Genomic DNA, 8391 nt, shown 5'->3' with positions numbered 1-8391 from the left:
TAATAATGTGATTGAGGTGTTACAAGTAGGAGGACGCATTTCTGGTGTTTTGTGTGCGTGTGCATGTGTGTGTGTGTGTGTGTGTGTGTGTGTGTGTGTGTGTGTGTGTGTGTGTGTGTGTTTGTGTGTGTGTGTGTCTTGTTGAAGGACTAAGTTGTGTCCTTCAGAGATGGTAATGATTTGCAAAATATTAAAGGTCAGCTGACACACAGGGACGTCGATGGGGGGGGGACAGGTTTGATTGTCACGTCAGGACTAAGAATTCATTCTCCTCTAGAGTCTGCGTGAAACAACACAACCTGATCTTCGTTCATCTACAGATGATACCGACAGAATCTCTTGCAAAGTGCATTGTTACAAACTATTTCTAGACATATGCCAAAGATGCACAGCGAAAAACCCTGAAGTTTTCCACAATATCATATAACGTTAACAAGATATGATGCAAGGTGTTGGGCAAGGTGCAAACAACTGAGACACAATTAGTTAAGGGACGACACAGGAATATCTTTGCATTCTCATGAATACTAATGAATGCAAACTAGAAATGCTAAGAAAGTAAGCAACATCATGGACATTGGCTTTAATCAGGTGTCGACAAAACAAGAGGATGCAATTAATTATGCGTTTTTCATGAAGTGTCTGTGTTGAGTAGCCAATAAACATACAGTAGGCTTAAGATTTTTTGCCCCATTTATCTAAATCTGTGCTTTTAAAATCTCCAAAAACTGGATGCTAAACAAGCACCGAGTGGGAAGAGGCAGAGAATAGAGGTGAGAAGAGACAACTGTGACAACAACCAGTGTTTTGGAGGACTCAAGAAATCATTACATGGAAAAAGAGCAATATGTTTATGAAATGCTTATGTCTTTCTAATTGTTAGTATTACATCTGTATGGCACATGCTGACTAGGTGATAAGGGGAAGCCCTGCAGCTCCAGCCTCACTGAGGTGATTGACAGTCGTTGGGAGTGGGAATCCCTGCCTGAGGCGACTGCACCTGCTCATCTCAAGTTCCCAGGGAAACAGCCGCGCTGATAATACCTTTTGTGCATACAGTCGGTGGTCTCAGACTTCTGGACACCCTGACTGCAGGGCCGGACAGTCCATCTGGCAGAGCGTACACTCTCCTCCTTTTTTGTCTATTTGTTCTTTGGCTTTATTGACACTGGCCCCGATCAAGTGTTTAAACCCCACCACCTTAAACCCCAGAAACTTAAGTAGAAAAGTGCATCTACAAGAAGCTGATAGTGCCAAATGTGCAAAAAAAATCGGCAGCACCCAAGGGTGATGGTGGGGGATGAAGAGAGGGAGACAATAGAGGGCGAGCGTAGAATTTACAGGAAGCAGAAGCTGTCTGATGACTGCCTCCTAAACAATGTGTAATGAGAGATGATGGTGATGAGCATTAGGCTATCATTACTCTGAGTTACAGGAAGCCATTAAGATCCCCTGGATAAAACGGAAATAAAAAGTGCACAGGGAAAAAACTAGTTGTTGTTTACAAAGTAACGTCGATTTAACAGCCATCTGATTGATTATAATAATTATTTAAATAAACCCAAAAAAGAATCTGCAGTTCATGGGGTATTGGAGCAAATTAGAGCCAGCACAGCAATGCACATAGAGTAATTAAGTTGACAGGTTTAATTAATCTTTAAGGTTAATATAGAGTATCTCTTTTTTCCTTAAAGATAAAAATAACAAGACTTCCAGCCACCTCATTGGTCAACAGGGTGACCTTACAGCTAGTTGGTAAAGCTTAGATTCCTGGCCTCCCCTGAAAATGAGGAACACTCAAAAGCTGTCAGAGGATAAAGGAAATAAAGAACCACATAAAGATGAAATACTGCTCTAGAAGTGAAACTAAAAGAAGTTGTAATTAATGTTATAGAAAAGGAGTTGCAAAAGGAAGCGTACTGAAATTCCAGGAAGGAGACACAATAATTGTAACAGAAAAATAGAAATGTTGAACAAGAGCTTGACCAATATGATGGAGATCATTTTAATGATTTGCTAAAGAATACGGAAAAGGCCGCCACCTCCTTCTGGGGCCATGTAGACCAAAGGGGGTGAACCAAAAATAAGATTTTAGATATTTGGGTCACCAGCTTGTCCCACCCCCACTGCTGTTACCCAGCATCAGAGCTGTAGTAGGACACGATGAAACTTTTTATAGCCCTCAGTTTTTTTAACATATGTGCCGTTAGCTGTTCAGCCTGATGCTTAAATTTATTACTAAGCATTGGCTGCTTTGGATCTCATTGCTTGCCGCCACCAGAACCTCTCTTTTTTCCACTGAAGGGAAATGAATCCTAGGATATGTTGGCCTGAGTAGAATGCACCTGTTGCAGCCTTTGTTGCCTGGACACATCTGTTGGAGGAGCCTTCCAAATGGGACAACCTCAATGTGCAGCTCTGACATTATCAGTGTTGAAATGCGGCCTCTGAAGGATGCAGCCCCTGAATTGGGACACATCCGTAGTTTCACTCTGGTCTTTAAATTACCTGCCATATCATATGTTGAGCAACATCCAGGCCAAAAAGCGAGAGAGTAACTTTGAGTAAACCTTGTAAAGAAGTGGAATAAAGCAGGAATACAATAGACCCACACATCTGTGCAAAGGGATGGAAAAGATTTTAGTCCGAAACATTTTCTAGAACTGTGCATATGTAAAATGTTCCCATCTGCTAAATCTGATATGTGCTCCAATTTCAGTTAGTCACCCATGTCTCCAACTAAGGGATTTCTTCTTCAGAAACCCAGCATCTCACTTAACACATCTAAAGGACAAGTCTGGTGATTTCTATAATGTATGTTGGGATTTGGCACTATATATATACACCAGCTTAAAATGTATTGATATAATTCCTCTTTACCATAGACCTTGATTACTGGCCCAGAACTATTGAAAAACACTTTCAGAGATAATCCTTTATTCTGATTCAACCCTATATACACTAATCAACTGCCATAAACAGTTCACTAAACGGGTTTCACCCTTGGCTGAAAATGGATCCCAAATCATCTTGATTGCCCCTGATCATGTTTTAAACCCTGCCTTCTCTATGTTAGTCAAAGGGACATGAACCAGCTAGACAGTTATTGTATCTGACATGCTGAATACATTGTTCTGTCATTTTAGGTCGTTGTTAACGCACAGATGTTTGTTTAATTAAAACATTTTATCGTAAGTTTGCTTTTAATGTACGATGCTTTAAACACAGGGTGAAACATCATGATTGAAAGCTGAGATTGACTCCTAATTGGTCAAAGATATGTATTGGCGGGACCTCAATACTCAACCACGATCACTGCTGTGCAGACTCTGGTTCCAAATGACCTCAAGAGGGTAGCACTCGCATATTTAGCTTAATCTTTGTACAGTTGGTGGAAGGAGAGAAGCATCGTCCATCTTTATAAAGTCTATGGGTTGTACCAAAGTGTCTTCCTCAGTATGTTAACTTGCTCACTAAGGCAATGCTAACATAATGCTGATTAGCAGCTATAATGTTTCCCACTTTCAAAATGATAGCATAGCAAGTTAACATTTGTTTTCACTTAATAAAGCTGACGTTGATGTGATCATAGTTACATATTTTACTTAAAACCACAAATTTGAACCTCATGGTGGTAAAGTCTAGATACCAATGTCATTCGGATACATCCCCTGGGTACCATGAATTACTGTTTATTTCCCCGTCACAATCGCAACTGACTGACAGACCAACATTACTAGCTATTGTCATGCAGCTCGTTGGGTTATAATCAGATTGTTTATAATAGTCTTACATTTATTATGGATAAATGGTTTTCTGGTAAAACCCAGAGGTCACAGAAAGTACGACACCATGAGCTAACACCAGACTAGCTTCGATCTTTTCATTGGATTGTGAATAAGATGTAGAATATCATCAGATTTATCTTTTTATTTCAGATGTGAATCTATGTGTCATCAAGTCTTCTAGTCTGCACTTCCTTTTTTTTTACCTGAGCTCATCTTGAGACCATCTACATATATTTTGGATGAGTCCCTGGAGAAAGAGCAGTCGTAAATCCAAATGATCTACAGTATGGGTTTGAAAGCCTCTCTCTTATCAAATCTACTGGGGGGGAAGGTGATTTAGTGGCACCATCTGCCTTCTCAAAGCTGCCACTCTGGGTGACCCCGACTCTGAGATTGGCAGAGAGCTTCACTGGCACCCTGACAAGGACCAGGTAAATGTGTGTGTACATCTGAGTGCGTCTGCTCGAGTGGGTTCACAGTGATAAGCTCTGAATCACCCTGTGATTGGTGGAGAAGGAGCCAAGTCACATGGAGACCTGGAGACAGAGTGTACTCAAGATCTGCAGCTGGTACTCCTCGATCTTTAGTATGAACTTCAACACGGTTACAAAGACGTGTGTGTTCATCTCACAGATACGTGCAGTGCTGACTGACTTTATTACTCTTGTCTGTAACGACAAAAACAACCACAGTGAAAAAATGCCCTAATGAGACTTTACATTGTGGTTCTGTCAGTTCAGTGCATGCAAAACACAGATTTAAGTCGGAAAACTCAATAAAGACACACACACACACACTCTGACACACACACACACACCAAAACACACACATGATCATTAAGTCAACATCTGTGATCACAGAGCCCTAAGCTGTAATTGCTGTGCTCCATTGTCCATCCTGCTGCTGATGAGGGTTCAGGCTTTAACAGACACGGAGACAGACGAAATGTCAATAACGCCTTCACAACCTCATTCATGATGATTGGTCTGACCTTGTGAAGCTTTATGTTGTTTTTTTAACTCTGCAAAATGTAACTTCATATGTTCATTGGGGGTGGGCTTCCATCTTCCTTTTAGAAACATTTCTATATAAAGACCAACATTTGAATCCCTTTGTATTGACTGATCGGGTTTTTGTCCCTTATTGTTTTTCTTACATAAATTTTAAATGGTTAATATAAGAACCACCATTGTCTTCCAACAGTTACTTGTGGCATAGAGTTGAACCTGTTTTAATTTTAATTTTTCAAACAAGACAAGGAGCTCTAACTAGGTGAGGCTGCTTCGAGGAAACGTATTTATCTTTTAAAATCATATGACTGTTATGTGAATTCTTATTACGAGAAGACACAAGTAAGTAATGACCACACATTTTTGTTTTATAAATGATGGCTTGAAGTTGAAAGTCTTGATAAACGTAACGTACATCCAAATTGTAACAAAATCTCTTTTCATCTTTTTCTTCCAAATAAGACAGAGTCAAAGCATGTGTCTGCTCTGTCTGCATATGTTGTCGAAAGATAAATAACATATTTAATTCAACAAAGGAGGTGGTAGGAGGAGAAAAAACAAAAGGGAAAGTGTTGTCTCACAGACTACACTCTGGACAAAGAGATGGCTGACATCAGTTACAGGCGGATGCAGGTGCAAGAGCAGAGGAATATAAATGTTGAGATAATAACTGACCTCCGGTGAATACTCCATAATTACATTTCTGAATAGAAACAGAGATGGTGATGTCGTCCCGTGGGAAAACTAAGCAGATGGATGAGGGAATTGGAATTCACGAGAAGGCACGTAGCCCCTAGAATAATCTCTATAATATGAGGTAATCCATGAACATGACAGGATTATTTGAAATCCCACGTGGGGACGTCTAACCAACATGTTCTGATACAGGGACACTAATTGCTGTTCTGTTCATATTTTAGTTGTACAGTTGTGGAAATTATCTGGATTTAATATTTTCCCCTCTCTGCAGATAAAGCTACATTTTTATTTGCTATCACTTTTCATCTTTCATCTGATAATTGCCTGAAAGTGCTCAAACACGCCTGTGAGAGGCTCCACAAGCCTGACATGATTATTTTCACTGGTGATTTGAGAAAGAATTACTGCAGGACGTCATGTTTTAATGTTTGATCACGTCTGCCTGGTTGATTGCTCCCGTTTTACATCTATTATATGTGTTTATTGGTGCAATCAGCTGCGGCAAAAAGGGTCATAGTGTGGAGAGGGGTTTTATGGGTTAATGTATTCATGTGCATGGAGCTGATGGTCATTACCAGAGGACAGAGAGGATTTCTTTGAACAAAAATAACTGAATGGGGAAACCCTAGCACTTTAAAGGCTCTGCTTCTGCAGATTCCCTCTAAAAGAATTTTCCTTGTGATCACGATTTCAGTCTGAAGTCGGAGTTCTGATTGTCGGTTGGAAGCAAGAGTAGGGCACTAAAAAGGTGTGTGTTCTTTAAAGGATTGTGCAAGCGTGTGTGTATGTGTGTGTCTGTGTGATTGTGTGTGGTTGTGTGTGTGTCTGCAGTGCAAAGGAAGGGAAGAAAGAAAAGGCTTGTCCTCTATCACATGCACAGACACTGCCCTTGAAGTCCTTTTCTTCATCTTGAATGAACATCATCAACCCCAATGTAACCCCCTGCACCTGTTCATACAAGTTATGTACAGATCAAGACACACACACAGACACACACAGACACAGACACACACACACACACACACACACACACACACACACACACACACACACACACCAGCTGATGTGTGGCTGAAAGCCTCCCATGAATTGATTTGAATAAGGATTAGGTCTGAAAGTGATGAATTATCATAATCTCAGACACTTCATCACGTCAAAGTGGTTCTTTTCATTTTCAACATTTTCAACTTTGACAAAGAGCTCATAATGTATTCAAATATATATTGAAATAATTCAATGACTCGACTCACTCTTGCTCTTTGAAAACACAAAGTGAACAGTCAAACATCATCGCCTTTGTAAATTAATAAATAAAGCACTCGTGTTATTAAAATAGACAACTGCTGTCTTCTTGTAGTCCTGCCTACCTGTATATAATTTCTAATCAGTACCACTAATTACAAGTGACACGTTTCCTCTCTAAATTGATTTAATAAAATATGACTTCAAACCTCGAGTAATAATTTTCAGAAACTTCTGTAAGCTGGTGACAAACAGCATTCTCTGTTTGTCCTTCCTTACCAAAATGCATATTTATGACCTATGTGACACAAAAAAATTGATTTGATAAAAAAACAAAAAAAAACGGAATGGAGCATTTGTAAAACCTACCAGATACGTTTCTCCTATTTATGCTTTTTTTGCCTCATCAAATACATAGTATCTCAGCGGCATCTAAAAAGAGTCGGGAGCAAGAGGAATAATCAATGTTTGCTTCAACTGCTCATCAAATGTGTCCACACGGCTCCTATAATCAGTGATGAGGGGGTCATTAGCGCTTCCATTCAAAGGGTCACGAGATCAACATCACTTGAAAGCACTAGTTAAACCCGCAGCTGGCTGCAGGGGCTCAGAGAACGATGACACATTTGAAGTATGACTTGGTGTTAAATAAAAGCCTGTCTCTGTGTCCTGCTGTTGAAAGTGCGGTCGCTGCAGTAGCATTTGGCTCTTCTGTTCGCTGCATTGAGCCTCCTCAGGGGAGGACAGCTTGCTGACACTTGTGCCCTCGTTGCCAGCCGCCAATGCTCCCTTCACGCCCCGAGAAGAAACCCCACGACCCAGAGAGATTTTGTCACCTTTGGCATCATTAGCTGAACGTCACCAAGCTGAATTTTTACAGATTTTTACAAAGTTACAAAATATATGTCGGATTTAGGAGGCTGGGATGAGGCAAAAAAATCCTCATAATGTCATTAATAGACTCCTCTCAGCTGAGTTTTGGCAACATGCTGTGGCCCTGCTCTCCTTCTTATTCTGCATTTTTTGCTCAGGTCAGCAAGACAGTGATGAATCTGTCTATTATAGGCAGCTGGTGAAGAGATGAAGAGGAGGCTACCAGGTTTCCCCTCTCATACTCTGTCACCATGCATTAGCTGCAGGTCAGAGGGAATTTGTCACATGGAGATTTATTTCTTATGATTCCACAGACTTACCTCTTGTTTTGCTGGCAGTGCAGCATAACCTCCTTGATTTCCTTAATTGTTCAGACCATAGATTGTTTATAAAGATGGATGACATGTCTCCACTTCCTCCCACGTTCCAAAAATGAAGCCCAAACATCCTGTATATGAACATGCCAGAGTTGTGTGCAGTAGCATTCAGGGGATGGAGCGGTGATATGGAGATCTTAGTTTTGTCTTAGTCTTATATAGCATTTCTATTAAAATATAAATATAAAATGAACAAAAACATAACCCCCAAAAAATTAGTTGAAGAGTACTTTTACTGGTTTAGTTTGGTCCATGTCCCATTCACTAACATGGAGGAGGCGGGGTATGTGAGACGCTTTGGCTGCCCTCATGTCATACATCTTTATTCACATGGTGTCCTTGGTTCAGACCAAATGGGACACAACCAGTATCAGTAGATCAATGTCCTCGTTATTTATTTAA

The sequence above is a fragment of the Platichthys flesus genome, chromosome 19, assembly GCF_949316205.1.
Source record: "Platichthys flesus chromosome 19, fPlaFle2.1, whole genome shotgun sequence".
NCBI lineage: Eukaryota > Metazoa > Chordata > Actinopteri > Pleuronectiformes > Pleuronectidae > Platichthys > Platichthys flesus.
Note: the sequence above shows the minus strand (reverse complement) of the source record.